Source organism: Halichoeres trimaculatus, unplaced genomic scaffold, assembly GCF_033239565.1.
Source record: "Halichoeres trimaculatus isolate MK-OKI-2021-1 unplaced genomic scaffold, fHalTri1.1 fHalTri1_scaffold_65, whole genome shotgun sequence".
Classification (NCBI taxonomy): Eukaryota; Metazoa; Chordata; class Actinopteri; order Labriformes; family Labridae; genus Halichoeres; species Halichoeres trimaculatus.
This window is the reverse complement of record NW_027437244.1, coordinates 181,283-199,456: the sequence shown is the minus strand read 5'-3', so window position 1 is coordinate 199,456 and position 18,174 is coordinate 181,283. Positions and strand designations below refer to the sequence as shown.

Sequence of the window (18,174 nt, the reverse complement as noted above, 5' to 3'; positions counted from 1 at the left end):
GGATATACTGTTTATACTATCTATCTCCAACAGGGATTCCATTGTTAGGTATGCAATTTTTTCTGTATGCACAAAATGTACATACAGAATGGAGGGTGCCATTCTGTATGTACAGAATGTTGTGGTGTTACGGGTCCCGGGCACGGTGACCACAATAACAAAAAGAAATCAATCTGCAGAATAAAGGTAGAGTCTCAGAGTCAGAACGACAGGAGCACTCGTATCTTTCTCCAGATTGCGTCTCTTTAATTCTGACTAACTTGTGTACAAAAGACATAGTGCATTTTCTTTGTCCTAAGGAAAAATATCCTCCTAAAAACAACCAAATCTGGTTTATGTGTAACAGTTCTATTCACAACAGCTATAAACTGCATATTTCTGTGCTTTCAAACACTTTAAAGTGACTTAAGTTGTACTAAACATCTTTAATAACAAAGTGACAAAACACATTTAAGATTACTCATCCACACTCTTATGTAAGTGCTACAGCTTTTTCATATATAGACATTGCACTTAAACTGTACATTTCTAACTGAACATGACTTTCTCTGAATTACAAAACAAATACACAACTAGGAAATGTTAAAACACTAAGAGTCACATCAGGAACCGTTTCACATGAGTGGGAGCATTATGTGAGTACAAAACCCTTCACAGATGTTAATGAGACAATACAATACAAAACCTTAACCATCTACTGACCTGCAGAATAAAGGTAGAGGCTCAGAGTCAGGACAACAGGAGCACTCGGATCTTTCTCCAGATTGCGTCTGAGGGGAGTGAGATTTTTTTCCCTAGGATGAAATCGGGAAATCCACGCCCCCAGCCCATGTGATTGGTTCCTGCAGCATCTCTTCTTCTTCTGTGTAATCCTGCTGATTTGTCATTGTCGTTTCATGCGCCACCATCGGTCTCCGAGGGAAATGAGGCTTAATAACATTTAAAATGTCACACTACTTTAGAATTACCACATATTAAATTTCAATTCAAGAACTGAACACTTTCAACACAGCGTGGTGAGAGCGGCGATGTAATTGCAGTGAAAATATAAAAACCATTCGAGCATTCGAGGTAGAAGTGTGTGGAAGTGTGGAAGTGAGAGACGTGGAGGGTTTTATAGCCCACTACCCCTCCCCACGGATCAGTTTGGAAATGGCCCTTAACGTGGCGGACACTCCGCGAGAACGCGCAAACGAAGGGGTAAGCTGGTAGGGAGAGTGTGTAGGGGGCGGTTTGAAAAAGGCCCTGGGTGCATCCGAATAGTCCTTTTTTGATAAGGAACCTTCCTAACTGAAGAAATGACCCGGAAGCATTTACGCGTCGGCCATGATAAGTGCCGTTCGAATTCTCCAAAAGTTAAGGAAAGGAGGGTCGTTGCTTCCTTTAATATCTCCTTTAGCTTAGGAAACACCGGACCATCCTTTTCAAAAGGAAAGGAGAAGAAAACGCCCCATAATGCCTTGCGGCAAGTGACGTGTATAAATACGGCTCCTGCCGAAAGTTTATGGAAACTTATGATGGAGAAGGGACAGAAATTATGTGCGAGACTGTTGCTTTTCTAACATTTACCATCATGTGTCTGCCTGAATGTGTTTATTGTGTTTACGATGTATGAACCTCAAAAAGATTTATAACCCGAAACGTTTGGTTGCAATTCCGAACTGAAGCAATGGATCACTAGTGATAGAAGTAATAATGTTTATTAAAATAAATAAAAGAAGGACAAATGAGGAATATTACAATACTCCAAATATAATAAATTCAAACAATGTTCATAATGATATATGTGAATGAAACAGTGTTTCTGACAGTCTGCTGTATTATCCAAGACAGTCCTCTTGTGTTATTAGGCAGATTGTCAACATTTATAGATGCTCTCACGAACCTCACAGCTGTGAGCAGGAAACACACACTGTATGACCAAAGACAAAACACCATCACATCTCCGCTGATCATGGATTATTGATGTTAGCCGGTGAAGACAAGAAACAATGTGAGATAAGGCACAGGACAAATGCGCTTCTTGTAGTTCATTTTTCAAACATTGTAGTTCGTCGTGACTTCGTCACAAGTAATTGTCGTCACATAAATATGACATCAAAGTGAAAGTGTAGTCGAATTCCTCTTTGGCCGCAGTTCTCCTTTCCTCTCATCTTTTCCCCTCCTTCCCTTGACCCTGTGACGTTTTTTATCGGGGTTAAGGTAAAGTGGATAGGAAAGGCCTTAGGAAGGACTATTCGGATCCACCCCCTGAGGGGAAGGCGGGGTGTTCGTCCACAGTAGGCAACCGGGGTGCGCGACTACAGTGACAAGGTTCCGCTTTCTGTTTCTATCCCTTATTGATACATATGTTCACAGTGATGCATCTCAAAATTCTAAGTAAAACTCTTCTTATTGACGAAGCATATTTATAAAGAGTGAGGCAACAAACAAAGGTTGATCCATGCATCAACAAAAACAATAACCATACTAAATGTGGTTACACATATTTAGGTGTACCACAGTGGCCCAACTGAAAGACCATTTACAGGCTCAGCAAACTTTTGCAGGAGTTTGGAGTTTATTAATTTTTTAATTTTTTTTTTTAATTTATTTGATTTACAGGGACAATGCATATTAATAGACATTTACAGTAAATATGCCAGAGTTAGCCAAAAGGCTAATTTTCATCTGTAGTCCCTGGCCAGATGTTAAAATGGTCAACCTAAAAAGCACAAGATGAAATAAAACAGAGCAGAATGAGAGAATGCAGAGTTCGTTATTAAAAAAAAAAAAAAAGAAAGAAAAGAAAAGAAAATAAATCAATAAAATCACACCCTAAAGTTAAACAGTACTAGGATCTGAGAGAGAAGAAGAGAGAGACAGAAAGAGAGAAAGAGAAATAAAATAATAATTATAATACATAAGGGTAAATAACCACATATATGGAAAAGAGAGGCAGCTGCATAAGGTAGGTTTCCAAATCATGCAAAGCATATAAAGAATCAACAGAGAACACAAAATACAAGGCCATGCAAGTAAGACATAAGGTATACCAAGGTACTGTTAACACAGGACAGATCTATATAAAAGCATATGATTATTAAAATAAAGCATGCATGACTGGGTTGAGCAGCAGAGGAAAGAGAAACAAAACCAAAAATGCAACATAGCACAGAAAAAAACATATACAGTTGGCTCTTGCATGCACAAGACAATTTTGCAGAAGGCAGACATGAGGTAGCAGGGACAGGGGTAATGGTTTTAGTGCTGGCAGTTTTGACTTTTTATAAGCCACTGTTTTAAGTAAGACCTGAATGACTGATATGTGTTGAGCTCTCTGACAGTAGATGGTATGTTATTCCATTCTCGAGAGGCTTGGACAGAGAAAACTGACTGACTAAAAGTGCTTTTTCGAAGAGGGATAATGCAGTCTCCTCTTGTGACTCCTCTTGTGTGATGGGAATTTGTTCTAAGACTGACAAAATCAGAAAGCGGTGGGGGAGCCATATCGCGTGTGATTTTATAGACGAGACATGCATTTATGTGTTTTACCAAGTTTTCCCAGCTTAGAAGCTTATGCTTTTTCAGAATCTCACAATGATGAAATTGTTTTTGTTGTTTGTCAAAGACTTTAAGTGTTTGCTTATACAAAGACTGAAGTGGTTTCAAGGTTGTTTGACCAGCCTGGGACCAGCTAGTTAGACAGTAGGTCATGTGACAAAATATCATTGAATGCATGTACATCTTGGCTGCTTCGGTGGACATGGAGTTCCTGATAACTCTGAAATTTGCAAGGTTAAACTTCACCTGTTTACAGACTTTTTTTACATGTTCCCTGAATTTTAGATTAGAATCAAGAATAACACCCAGGTATTTAAATTCTTTTACAATCTGTAGCTTTTCACCTGATACAATAATATCAGGGTCTTCAGAGTCACCTGTTTTAGAGAAGAACATTCCAACTGTTTTAGATAAATTTAGTTGGAGACAGCACTGATTGAGCCATGCTGTGATTTTAGCCATTGCATTGGTCAGTTTTAGAGCTACTTCTGCTTTGGTCAAGCCATGTACATACAAAACAGTGTCATCAGCATACATTTGGATATAAACCTCAGGACACACAGATGGCAAGTCATTGACATACAAACAGAATAGGAGTGGGCCCAATATGGATCCCTGCGGAACACCAGTTGACAAGTAAAGGGCTTCAGATTGATGGTTATATATTCGCACAGTTTGATATCGATTATGAAGATATGACTCTACCCATTTAAGGGCATCAGAAGAAAAATTAAATGTGGATAACTTAGATAAAAGAACCCCATGATTGACAGTGTCAAAGGCTTTCCTGAGGTCCAGAAAAACAGCACCTACAAAGCCCCGACCATCTAGTAGTGACTTGATTTTTTCGATAAGGAAGCAATTTGCAGTCTCGGTTGAGTGGTTAGATCTGAAGCCAAACTGCATTGGATGCAGATGAAAAGAACTGTTGTTCAAGTAGTGTATAATTTGCTCAGCTGCCCATTTCTCTGCAACTTTGGAAATTACTGGTAAAATACTGATAGGTCTATAATTACAGGGGGAATGGGGATCACCGGATTTGTAAATTGGTGTGACAACTGCTGATTTCCATACTGTTGGAAATTCTCTTTCAGATATTGAGAGGTTAACAATACTTGTGACATGTTTGACAAGTGTTGGACAAAGATTTTTTAACATGGTGGTGTCCATTCCAAAAACATCTTTTGCTCTTGATGGTTTTAGAGATGTAATGATTTCTGAGATTTTTAAATTATCAGCATTTTTAAAACTGAAAGGTGGCTCCATTGTGTTTACTGTATGCCCACCTTCAGGGTTTGTAGAGAATCCATCTGCAATAGATGTCACTGAATCAACAAAGTACTGATTAAGAGCTCCAGCTACCTGGGCTGGGTCCTTTACCAAGTTTCCATTAAGATTAAGTTCGATTGATTTGCCTGTATTGTGATGTTGTCCGAGGAGCTTTTTTAGCTGGTTCCATATTATCTTAGGATTACCCTTTGCCTCACTAATAACAGAAATGAAAAAATCCGCCCTGGCTTTCCTCATTCCCCTAGTTACTTTATTTCTTAACTTGGAAAATTGGTATTTATCATGAAACAGTTTGGTTCTGATAGCTTTTTTCAAAGCAAGATCCCGTTCTTTCATTAATTTCAAAATGTCAGAGTTTATCCAAGGAAGGCTGTTTTTTTTACCTCTACACTTAATCTTTCGGGAAAATTCTTTGATGATCAGCTGCATTTTGTTCATAAATACAAAACTGCCCTCTTTTAAGTCCTTTTCAGAAAGTAGCTCAGTCCAGTTAAAATCCTGAACTGCTCTTTTAAAATGGTCCTCTTTGCACCTGGGGATCCTGACAGATTCATGTTCTGGGACATGAGAGGGGCTGAATCTCCTATTTGTTAATTTTCTGGCCACCAGTACAAGATTATGATCAGAGAGTCCAGTAATCATATTGAGAGATTTTGTGATTCTCTCAGGCCTGTTACTGAATACCAGGTCAATCTGAGTTCTGGTCGATTGAGTTATTCTTGTTGGACCCATAATCAGCTGTGAGAGGTCATAACCATCAGTTATTTTTTTGAGGTTTTTTCTTTTTAACTTGTCTTCCCAGTTAACATTTAGATCTCCCATTACTATCACCTCTTTTTTTAAATTGCATTCTTTAAGCATGTTTTGGAGTTTTTCATAAAAATCATTGTTAGCGGAGGGTGGACGATAAATAACAATGAGAATAAAAGACATTTGTGGTGATAGAGTGATATTCAAACCAATACATTCAAGTTCACGGTTTACCCAAGTCAATTCGTGACATTGTATACAGTCTTTTACGTAAACCATAACTCCGCCCCCCTTTGATGTCACTCTGTCTCTTCTGAAGATTTGATAGCCTGGCACTTCGATTGATGAAGATGGTGAATATTTTTGCAGCCAAGTCTCTGACAAACAGAGGAAATCTAAATTCGAATCAAGAAGTAGATGATGAATTTCCTCACTTTTAGATACCAGACTTCTTATGTTTAAATGTCCACCGAATAGTCCCTTAGGTTTTACTCTTGAGTTCCATATCATTCTGGAGTGATTGACAGTTTGAAAAACTCTCCACTTCCTGTTTTTTGCGATCGCTTTATTGATTATTTTTTCCCGGGTTGGATTAGTTACACCCGCGTGTAGATTAACGTGACCTTCATTCCGGATAACAGTTTTTAATGATGATCGTGCGTGTGGAATGTCACCTTTGATGTTTGCTGCGGCCGTGTGTCTCTGTTGGTGTGGTATCCTCGCGGCGCTCCTTGGCAGGGGACCGCCATCCAGACAATCCGGACATCCCCGCGATGGTGACCCGTCCTCCCGCACCGAGGGAAGCACACCCGGTCCAGGCCATGGAAGCATGCCAATCCCACCCAACGTGCTGACCGGCACATCTCCCACGAACCCCGTGTCTATGGTGCCGCTCGGAGAGGTGACACGATCAGCCAGGTCAGAGTGCGGTTCCTCGGTGTAATTTGGCATGTCGGCATACATCGTGTGTACCTGAGAGAAGGTAGTATTGCTCCACCGGGCTGTGTACACAGTGCGGGATTCATCCTGTGCTGGGTTGTTTTCCGGGCCAGGACACTGATGAATATCTCCGGATAGCAAGAGGCAGATGATGATAATCAAAGTGTGGCTTCGTTGCAGTTTGTACATGGCTTTGGTGCGTTTTGACGCCCGGTTGTAGAGAGACAGATAGATGAATGAGACAACAAAGACGTGTCTCCCGAAGCCGAAATGTTTGTTTATTTGGTTTGTGAGGAGGGTTTGCTCCTCAGCTGCACAGTTTGGGTTCAGAGCATCTCCAAACAAAATTGATCTCTTAAAAACCTGTCTGGTGTCATGATGCTTTAGCATACCTGTTAAAAATACGTATAAAAGAAGAGGTGCAAGTACACCTGTCCTGCCTGCCGCCATCTTGAAATCCTACCTCAAGCTGATTCTGGTGTGACATCATAACTTTACAATAATTAACTTTTCCCAGAATATTCTAACCTCACTGAAAAAAAACCATTGGTTGAACGTAAAAAAAATTGAGGTAATCATTCACATCCAATATTCTTTGGTTGACTCAATGTAAAATAACGTGTTCAGTTTAATCCAATTTCTTTTAATCCAAGCAAACTGTTTTCTGACAGTGAGGCAAACTAATTATGTTGAGTTGACCTAAATTAAAAACGAATGTCTTCATTGATTCAATGTAAATATTCTGTTCAGGGTAACCTAAAATGGTTACATTTGAATGTAAATAAACATTAAAGCAAATCAATTATATTAAATTGCCCTAAATTAATAAATATAAACTTTTTTACAGTATAGCATATGCAGAAATGAAATTTTAAAAATGCTTAAAACATATTTTGAAAAAATAAAGAATACTGTCAAAATTATTTTACAACAAATGTAATTATTGTTCCATTGTTTAGAAACATTTTGGAGCGGTGAAACATGCAAACATGAAAACATGTTCACTCTGGTGAACTGAGCAATTACAGTACAAATGTTACTACTGCAATACAAATTCCATCACTTTTCTAAAGGATTTGTGGACTCAAGAGTATTTTAAAACAAGTAGCCAACTCTGCCCTGGGATGGTTGGTAAACAACTATGACAAAATCTTCAACAAATACTGAATACTATAGTGAACAGGCATTGGTTTTAATGCCTTTTCTTTTCCTCAGACACTAAAACAAACCTCAAACACTTACAATTGCAACGAACATGCAGTAAAGAAGAGATGCATGCAGAGATAAAGAAGCCTTTCCGAGGATGTCGTGCTGGTGCAAAGTTAAAGGCCAGGAGATGGAGATACAAGCCCTTTCTTCCTTCAGTCATCATTGGGAATGTCAACTCTCTGCCCAACAAAAAGGATGAACTAGAGATACTGGTGAAGACACAAAATGTATACCGTGAGTGCAGCCTCATGTGCTTTACTGAGGTTGAGTCAAAACATCTCTGATTCTTGTGTGGATATCCCTGGCTTCACGCTGATACGTCTGGACAGAGACACCAAAGCTAGTGGCAAGTCAAAAGGTGGAGGACTGGTTTTATACATCAATCAGAGATGGTGTAATCCTGATCATACTACAGTCAAGGTGAAGATGTGTTGTCCGGACATTGAACTGTTGGCAGTTGGGATGAGGCCATATTACCTTCCCAGAGAATTCAGTCATATAATAACAATCCTCGTGTACATTCCACCCAAAGCAACTGCTGAAGTTCCATGTGATGTTATCCAAGAAACTGTTGCCAGGCTACAGACTCAACATCCTGAGGCTCTCATAATAATATCTGGAGACTTTAACCATGTTAGCCTCTCCTCTTATCTCACTGGATTTAAACAGTTTGTTAATTGCCCAACCAGAGTGAACAGAACACTTGATCTTCTATATGCCAACGTCAAAGATGCATACAGTGCCACTGCATTACCACCACTGGGCAGGTCGGATCACAATCTGGTTTTACTTCAGTCTTGTTACAGATCCTGCTTATTGAGGCAGCATGCAACTACTGTAACAGTTAGAAAATGGACACCTGAGGCCAGTGAGGCTCTGAGAGACTGCTTTGAGTGCACAGACTGGAATGTATTGTTAGAAACAGATGAAAATAGTATAGATATTGATAAACAGGTTGACTGTTTTACTGAATACATCAACTTCTGTAAAGACAATATCATACCATCAAAGACTGTACTCCATTTCCCCAATAACAAACCCTGGATCACAAGTGACATCAAGGATATCCTCAATCAGAAAAAGGAAGCCTTTAGAGATGGCGACAAAGAACGGCTCAAACTGGTGCAAAAAGTGCTGAAGAGGAGATTAAGGGAGGCTAAGGTGAAATATAAAAAGAACATTGAGAGAAAACTACAAAATAATAACATGCGGGAGGTGTGGAGAGGAATCAACAACATCTCTGGCTATAACACAAAGACAAGGCAGCCAATTGTGGGTGATGTTGAACGTGCTAATGAATTCAACCAGTTCTTCAACAAGTTTGACACAGCGACCACTTCCTCTTCTACTGCTGCTCCTTCTACACATCTGTGTCTCTCCACCACTCCTGCTACATCCCCTCTTACACCTGTGCCTCTTCCACCGTCACCGTCTGTCACAGCTTTAGGAGTGAGGTTAGAGTTAGGAAGACTGTGCTCAGGGAAGGCTGCTGGTCCAGATGGTGTGTGTCCAAGACTGCTTAAGGACTGTGCTGCCCAATTGTGTGAACCCCTTCAGAGGAACTTCAACCTGAGTCTACAGTTGGGTCAGGTCCCGGCTCTGTGGAAAACATCTTGTATTGTGCCGGTACCAAAACTCAAATGCCCAGCTGAACTTAACGACTACAGACCAGTTGCCCTCACCTCACATGTTATGAAAACCTTTGAGAGGCTGCTTTTACGTCTGTTGAGACTTGAGGTCAAAGACACACTAGAACCTCTGCAGTTTGCATATAGAAATCATATTGGAGTGGATGATGCAGTTATATACATGCTCCACCGTGCCCTGTGCTATCTAGAAGAACCTGGCACCTATGTAAGAATTATGTTCTTTGATTTTTCAAGTGCATTTAACACCATCAAGCCCATGTTATTGAGAGATAAGCTCAAAGACATAGGAGTGAACCCATCCTTTGTCTCCTGGATCACAGACTATCTCACAGAGAGGCCACAGTTTGTCAGGTTGGGAAACTGCGTCTCTGGGACGGTCATGAGCAGCACGGGGGCTCCACAAGGAACTGTTCTGGCTCCATTCCTATTCACACTTTATACTGCAGACTTCAAATACAACTCTGAGTCCTGCCACATCCAAAAATACTCAGATGACACTGCTATTGTGGCGTGTATCCAAAATGGACAGGAATCTGAATACAGGGATCTGATAAAAGCTTTCTGTGACTGGAGTCATAGAAATTGTCTCCTACTGAACACCTCAAAAACAAAGGAAATGATTGTGGATTTCCGAAAGTCTGGGCTCTGCCATCAGCCAGTTAACATCCATGGGGTGGACGTGGAGGTGGTGTCAACCTACAAATATCTTGGTGTACATCTGGACAACAAGTTGGACTGGTCCCTTAATACAGATGCACTCTTTAAGAAGGGGCAGAGCCGTCTCTTTTTCTTAAGGAAGCTCAGATCAATTGATGTCTGTGGAAAGCTGCTGCAGATGTTTTATCAGTCCGTGGTAGCCAGTGCTTTGTTTTATGGTGCAGTATGCTGGGGAAATAGTTTAAAGCAGAAGGACAAGAGGCGACTGGAAAAACTGGTGAAGAGAGCTAGCTCCGTGGTTGGATCCAGTTTGGACTCACTGGAGGCTGTGGTGGAAAGGTATACACAGAAGAAAGTGGAGGCCATCATCCGTCACTCTGATCACCCACTTCACAACATCATAGTCCAGAGGATCAGCAGCAGTTCTGGACGTCTTACCTCTGTGCGCTGCAGGACCGAGAGGTACCGAAGATCATTCCTCCCTGCAGCCATCAGAGTGTACAATTCTTTGCTTGGAAGAGTGCCAAAACAACTTGAATTTCCCTCCGGGGATTAATAAAGTATGTCTTGTCTTGTCTTGTCTTGTCTTGTAATGTGACTGGAACCTCCAGCATCAACCCCTCGTACTTTGAACTGCTTGAATTTTCAACTGGAAATAGATCTACACAAAATTAAACCACCAGTAGAAACAAAACAATGTAGTGAGTCAGTGCAACTAAACTTAGCCTAGTCTGAGCTGTACAGCTGGCTGCACAGTTTTTGTCAACTCTCGGGCTCATCTTTTTGCAATCAAGATCCATCAAGACTTTTTGCAAAAACTCAAAGGTGGATTCCAATTTCTTTGGATACTTCAGATTAAGTGTGTACATGAGCCTGAAGATCATGGTAAAAGCTGCTGCAACTGAGGGCAAATTATTGACAACCTCTGTTCCTTCAATGATTATCTTGATGTCTTTGGCTGGGTGGAGTGGACTCTCCCATCCTGTGATCAAGATGGCCATGGTAGTCTGCTTCAGCTTTTCAGCCTAATTTTCTGGAATATCCTGCCAAAAAAAAAAAAAAACATTCAAAGATTCTAATGTGTTCCCATTTTATATATGGCTACAGTGGTCACTTTTATACCAAGATTTAACTTAAAATGAATGTGGTATCCACTGTAGTGGTATGCACTGTATTTACAGTGATCAGTCAAATGACCCAAGCACAATTTTCTCTTGTGCACCATAGAGCACATTGTGGTACGAGATGCAGGATTCACCTTCAGAAAAGTTGCAGCACTAACTAGAAAAGCACTCAGAGAGCACATACCTCTGCCAGCACCACAGTCCTCGACCATATTATGATTTTTACTATAAATATTACTCCTACCTTTATTTGATGTACATATTTAGATTCCTTGACCATAAAAACACTCCATTAGCAAACGGATTCATAATGATATCTATTTTATATCAGTAGTTATTCACAAAAATCACATTTTCGTCATAGTGGCCAGACGCTGATCCGGATCAACACCAAAATCGAATCAGTTCTTCCTTTTTTCCATGCTGAACATTTCCTGAAAACTTCATCAAGATCCATCCATAACTTCTTGAGTTATTTTGTTCACAGACTCACAGACAGACGGACAGACTCTCCCAAAAACATAACCTCCTTGGCGGAGGTAAAAATGTGTGCAACTTTTTGCCTTTCATCTCCAGGTATTTTAATTCATCAGTCATCATCCTGCTTTTTCTTCAGTCAAGTTCCCCCTTTTGTTCTTGTTTCATGTCTTGTTAAAGTGTTAAGTTTTATTTTGAAAGTTCACAAGTCTTTTCTTATTTCTGTAGATTTTGTTTCCTGCCTGGCACTGCCACACCTGATCCCTGATTGTGCTTCCCCAGCCGTCTCCTCACTCCCAATCACCTCATTGCCTTAACCCTTATGTCTTCCCTTGTCTTGTTGCCAGATTTTGTTCCTAGCAGGGTTCATACAGATTTTTCATGGTCAAATTCAAGTACTTTTCAAGGAGCTTCAAGGTCAATTTTCAAACTTTTCAAGTACTGTGAGCGGTTGTTAATTTCATAATGTTAAGAAATTGATGCGCACACAAAACAGCAATTTCATTGTGTTGAACAGCACATTTGTTCACAACTTCACAGAGAAGACTCGTATTTACAAAAAAAAACATTTTTTTCCTGATTCTTGTCTTTTTACTACTTCTCAAAGAACTGATTCTCATCACTTGCTGACGAAACTGGTATCATTATCTTTTAAACTAAGAGTATTAGGAGTATTATGAGGATTTATATTATATTTATTATATTACAACAATTTTTTTAATGCAGCTCCCTCCTTTGTGAAAACAACATCCCTCCACAGTAGATGGTCCACAAACAGGGCAGACTGGGAGAACAAATTAAACGCACCCTTCCCAACACCGTGTATGTTAATGAAGCAGCTGACAGCTCTCAGTGGATCAGTCTGAAGACAAACAGTGAAGTCATATCTCCTGTCCAGACCTTCAGAATTAATCTGAACACCTTGTAACAAACAACCACCCGTTAAAAACACCAGCGTTCAACACATGGAGCTTATCATTTAGCGCGAGCACATTAGCAGTAGCTCGCGCAAGCGTCAGCTGATGAGGAGGATGATTGACAGCGTTTTCTCATAATCTGACACAGACGTCATGTTGCAGCAGGACAAAAACACTGAAACAGGTGGTTTGACGCTGTCTCTCTGCAGTTCTGATCAAACATAACTAATGCTAAGTAAAATCTGTTACGCTAAGACTGCTGCATGCCAAAGTTGTGATCTCCTAATGAAGGAGAGCGTGAGGAGACGCGCTGATCCAGATGCATCTTGGGCAGATATCTACTTCATATAACCCTACAAAAACTCGCTGTCAGTTATACACAGATAGGGTATGACTATATATCCCACACTGACTTGCAGGAACGGAATATTCTGTGTGGAGCACCTGCAGTCCAAAACTGAAATCCGGCCAAGAAAGGGAATATTTTCTTTTGATTAAAAGATCGATCGATGTCAAATTTTGAAGATGAGGATCGTTTTTATTTTTGAGAATCGATTTTTTTTTAACCCAGCCCTACTTTTTTTGTATCCAGTTCTATGGTTTTTCTTATTCTCAAACAATGAGTAAGATAGCCACATCTCAGACGCTTATAATAAACCAAGCCGGTAGCGCGGCTTTAGCACAAACAAGCCATCTAACCGGCAGGTTATCACATGACCGTTGTTCATCTGTGCCGGGTCTCAATGAGAAACGCCGTTTCGTTCCTTCGTATGTACAGGGCGAGCCTCCCACTCCGCCGCGGCCGTATGCTCAGACCAGGCACGACCCGGTATTTGTAGACAAAACCTGTCACCGCCTGACCGCAGTTATTTTATAACCTGCCCCGACAAACACCCCCGGGCAACACTACCTTTATGTTAAATGGGACACTGCCTTCATCACTCATGCCTAGCATGAAGCATAAAAAGGTGGTTAGCTTCAACAGGTAGCAGGCTAATTGGCTATTTAACATGTAGGGCTTCCAGGGTACCTCTCGTGGCTGGCGAGTGCCGACTTGCCCATAGCTTCCACTGCAATCTCCTTTTTACATACACTGCAGTATGCTGCACGGGGATTTGCGCTACATTTAATCCAAAATTTGTATTTTTCTTTCTCCAGCCAACGGTCATGCCTCCCGGCTTGCTGTTTAAGGAACAATCCTCATGGGGGAGACGTCACAACGCACATATAAACAGACCAGTTATGTTACACCCGCGAGCCCATCAGATGGAACATTTTTTTTCCCCCACAATTTATTTTATTTCTCTCTATTTGATCGATCTGTTGAGTTAGGAAGCTGAGTAGTGAGTTATATACGATTATAAATTCAAGCATTCTCAAGCACTTGAATAGAAAATCAAGTACTTTCAAACCTTGAAAACACAACATGAAAAAATAAGCATTTTCAAGGATTTCAAGGACCTGTACAAACCCTGTCCTAGATTTTGTTCCTTTGTTTCACTGTGCAGTGCTCCCTCTATAAACATAGTTTGCTAACAATGTGTTTTGTTGAGATCTTTCCTTATGCCTGGTGTTTTTTGATACATCTGCTTATGAGTTCTTTTTGTTCTTAGAGTTCAAGCCATGACAATAAAATATGATTTATTCAAATCACAAATATCACCTCTACAGTCATAGCCCATTCGTGCTACGGTCCAAATCTTTCATTTTTGCATAATGAGCAAGTCTCATAAACTGAGTATGACTGTAACACTGAGGCTTGAGAGATCAAAGACCTTGTATATATTCATGTGTATATATGCACAAGAGCCATTTTTAATGAAACCTAAACATACTGTATAAAAAAACTTTTTGCACTCCAGGTTAAAACCTCTTCCCTATATGTGAGTGAGATGCCCTTACCTGATATTCTTTGATCAAATGCTCAACAGGTTCCCCCAGGTACATCATCAGAAATGTGAAGATAGGCTCTCTTCTTGTGTTGATGTCCAAAGTCTGATTCAAAAAATGGTATTCAGTACAATCACAAACAAAAAATAAATATTTAGCATTCCTCAGACAAGAAACCCCTTCATAGATACCTCATCCAAAAGCTGTAAGACACCAGACATCTTCTGTCTTACAGCTCCCCCCTTCCGCCTGATAACCTCCAATAGTTTGGAGTGCTGGTCCAACTGTGCCAGTAACTTAGTCCCCAAGGGAACTGTTTTTATTCTCATAAACTCAGCATTGATCTATAAAACAAAAACAGAAGTGCATCCAAGATGAAGCTTGAAAACATATATTTTTCACAGCTACAATCACAGCTGACCACCTGAAAATAAGGACATCACCAATGAAATTGATGCAAAGCAACAAATTTGTACATAAAGTAGACACCAGCATGTATATTATGGTCCTGGCTGTATTTTTAAGATGGTGTGACATTCAAACCTGAAAAGAAAAAAGTAATAAGTTGAATTATTTCACATAAAAATCACTAGTTGCTTTTTTTGAAAAGAAAAAAAAAAAGTCCCCAAGTTGCCAACACAGCTGCTCACTATATCACAGCGGAGTGGGAGATGAAGGGCCCTGTGCAGGCACAAATGTCTGTGTGAAAATAATGTGGACATTGACCAGTTTTTAATTAACTTTCCATGTTCAAGGGAATAAGATTGACCCTATCCTGAAATTGAATTTGTTTTAAAATTACCTTAATAGCCATATTGGACATTTTTAATTGAATGTTGTCTTTTTTGATGAGCTTTCTTTCTGTGATGATTGTTGAGAAGGATGATATTTACTTAGGTGCGTTAGTAGAGCTTTCCAATAAACACAGGGGTAAGGATGGCCCCGCCAATAATGCAGATGGTAAAGTTTATAGTGTTTCAGAAGTTCAGATCCTCTTGACAATGAGTCGTCACAGTCTTTACATTTCCACATGCATGGATAACTGATGCAACATGAAATACAAGAGAAAAAAACAAGAGATATTTTTAATTTGTTGGGGTAACAACGCCATAAGTTTTATATTTACATTTTTTTATCTACCACGAAAACTAATTGAGATTAAAAATCTCTATTTCAAGAGGGTCCTGGAAAAGACAGCGGCACATTCAAAAGTTTTAAGCAAACACACAGTCATCACACATAAAACAAGACTTCAATACCTTAAGTTTATAGAATAGACCTGGAAACTGCCAAATCAATTTGTCAGATTTCATTTGAGCCAGTGCTATTATTGGGTCAAATTAAGTGTCCAATTAATTAAAAATGTTCTCATGATATTGTGAAGGAACTTACCACAAGTTATGAGGACAGGCCTCAGAGCAGCTAATTTCCTTGAAAAAGGAAACAATATTCTCTTGTTATTAATAAGCCAACACACTTAGTAGGTGCTAGATACAAATTGGGAACCATTAACATGTAATGTAAACTGGTTATACATATGTTTAGGCTTTATGTTGAGAATGGATATATTGTAAATACATAAAATGCAAAAATATAGTATATTTCAAGCGCACATCCTGCAGTCATTGTGTAAAATACAAACCTAGTGAGAATTAGCAAGACCCTGTAAAACTATCCATAGTAAGTTTTGGACAAACGATTATTTGGGCAGTGAATGATAAATTACATTTTTATAAGGTATTAACAACTAACTTACCACAATGGACAAGTCTGGAAGCTTTTCAGATGTTGCACTGCAAGATAAATAAAAAAAAAAAAAAAAACGTAAGTTAACTTTAGCTGAAGCCATACAGACACCTTTGGAAAAGAGCTATTTCACACTTACATAAAATATCATTGATTATTTAGTTGTTGTTTTTTTCTTTTTTTTTTTAGAAGACAGCTAGTACCCCGAAAATATGGGCAAGTTAATAAAGATAGAAAGCTCTGATAGTTTTGGCATTGTCATCGAAAAGGGACAATGCCTCCATCCTGACACTTACAAGCGCGCACATAATCTCTCTCCATAAACATACACACACATAACCCAGAAGCGGGTTAGTCTCTGTAGTTTTATTTGCACGCACCTACTGGCACTCCACGTGTTGTTCAACTCGTCCAAACTTGTACTTCACGGTTGACGAGCTCACGCTGTAGAGCAGGAATGTCCAACTTGTGCCATGGAGGGCCAAGAGGCTGCAGGTTTTCTTTCCAACCAAGAACTCCACCAGCTGATTCCATTGGGTACCTCACCTTCAAGCAGAGAGCAGGGGCTAATCAGTGGAATCAGCTGGTGGAGTTCTTGGTTGGAAAGAAAACCTGCAGCCTCTTGGCCCTCCATGGCACGAGTTGGACATCCCTGCTGTAGAGCATACACCGGTGTTTCGGATCAAAGAGTGCCCGTAATAAATAGTGACTTCCGGCCAAATGCGCTGCAGTCACAACAGCGTTGAAAATTATCTGGTGGCTGCCTCCTCCTTTAATGTTACATTTAAAAAGAAATGGGAATAAGTACATTTTCTCATTTTTTTTCTCATTTTTCTCATTAATAAAGATAACTAAATATAGAGGCGAGGTCCATACCAAGCAGTGTGCCGGCGAAAAACCCGCGTTCGGCTACAGGTTACTCGTTAACACGGTCACTCTATAAACCGCTACACCCCTCATGGCTCCCGTTCACAGTACTAACACGTTACGCCGTCAAACATTTGAAACGACTCAAAAATGCATACTAAGTTAACCAGTAATTTAAACAGGGATTGAACGTGCACTGTCGAAAAATTATAGCTTATTTGTCGTGGGCTATAAGCTAGCAAGCTGAGTTCAACAAGACAGCCTGGTGATACCATGGCAGACGACCCAAAGGGCGGTTTAATAGATGAACGGGGCGATAAAACCATGGTTGATGTCACAGTCTAAAAACGCATTTTTGTCTTTTATTACCTGAAACAAAGTTTCCCTCCACCCAGGAGTTGCAGAGGCTGAAGATGGACTCGGCCGTTCCCGTCAGATCCTCAGGTTTCGTTTTCCGAAACACGCATGCGCGAAACGATCAACACCTGATCCGTTCAGGTTGATTGAATGAGTCATTTCATTTTGATGTCAAATTGCAAACTCATATTGAAACGAAATAAAAAATATTGATTCAGTCAGAAGTACAAACCTGAAAATATAGTTTAAATCTGAAAACGATTTTTTGAGTCCATATAATGTGAATTTATACATTAAATGAACAACAGCAAAGTTTTACTTTTTTCAGTGCTTTGAGACACTGAATTTGGGGGTTTCATTATCTGTGAGCCATAATAATCAACTTTAAAAAAAAAAAATAGATGCTTCAAGAATTTCACTCTGTGTGCCGTAGATAGATTTACAATATAGAAATGAGTGACCAAAAAATCAAACTTTTTCATGATATTCTCTTTTTTCGAGATATACCTGGAGCAATGCTACTCAGAACTACAACACAGAGTACAAGGTGCTCCTGGAAATTGTACTTACTTAGTACCAGTGCCAAGTTCAGTGTATCTGTGGGATTCTGGAGGAGTCCCACTGTCCACAGTTGTTGTTCTGTTCTTAGGGAGTGATTATCCCAATCCACCCTGGAGACATCAAGGTCCCTTTGCAGAAGCGGAAAGGAAACATGCTGGACACAGAAGAGGTGGATGCTATTGGAGGGATCTAGAAGAC

The 18,174-nt window shown here is 39.9% G+C and overlaps 1 long non-coding RNA gene across 2 annotated transcripts; it reads right to left on the bottom strand.

Annotated features, from left to right (window-relative positions):
- Positions 1 to 8,777: 8,777 nt before the first annotated feature.
- LOC141786709 (uncharacterized) lies at positions 8,778 to 17,515 on the bottom strand. 2 transcript variants are annotated; one of them, XR_012597927.1, is made up of 6 exons: positions 17,428 to 17,515; positions 16,202 to 16,238; positions 15,838 to 15,875; positions 14,637 to 14,789; positions 14,458 to 14,550; positions 8,778 to 11,080 (listed from the first exon to the last, which is right to left on the bottom strand). It is a non-coding gene; the product is annotated as an uncharacterized LOC141786709 (long non-coding RNA). The 2 variants fall into 2 exon arrangements; XR_012597928.1 differs by lacking the exon at positions 17,428 to 17,515 and adding an exon at positions 16,572 to 16,694.
- Between the last annotated feature and the right edge of the window lie 659 nt (positions 17,516 to 18,174).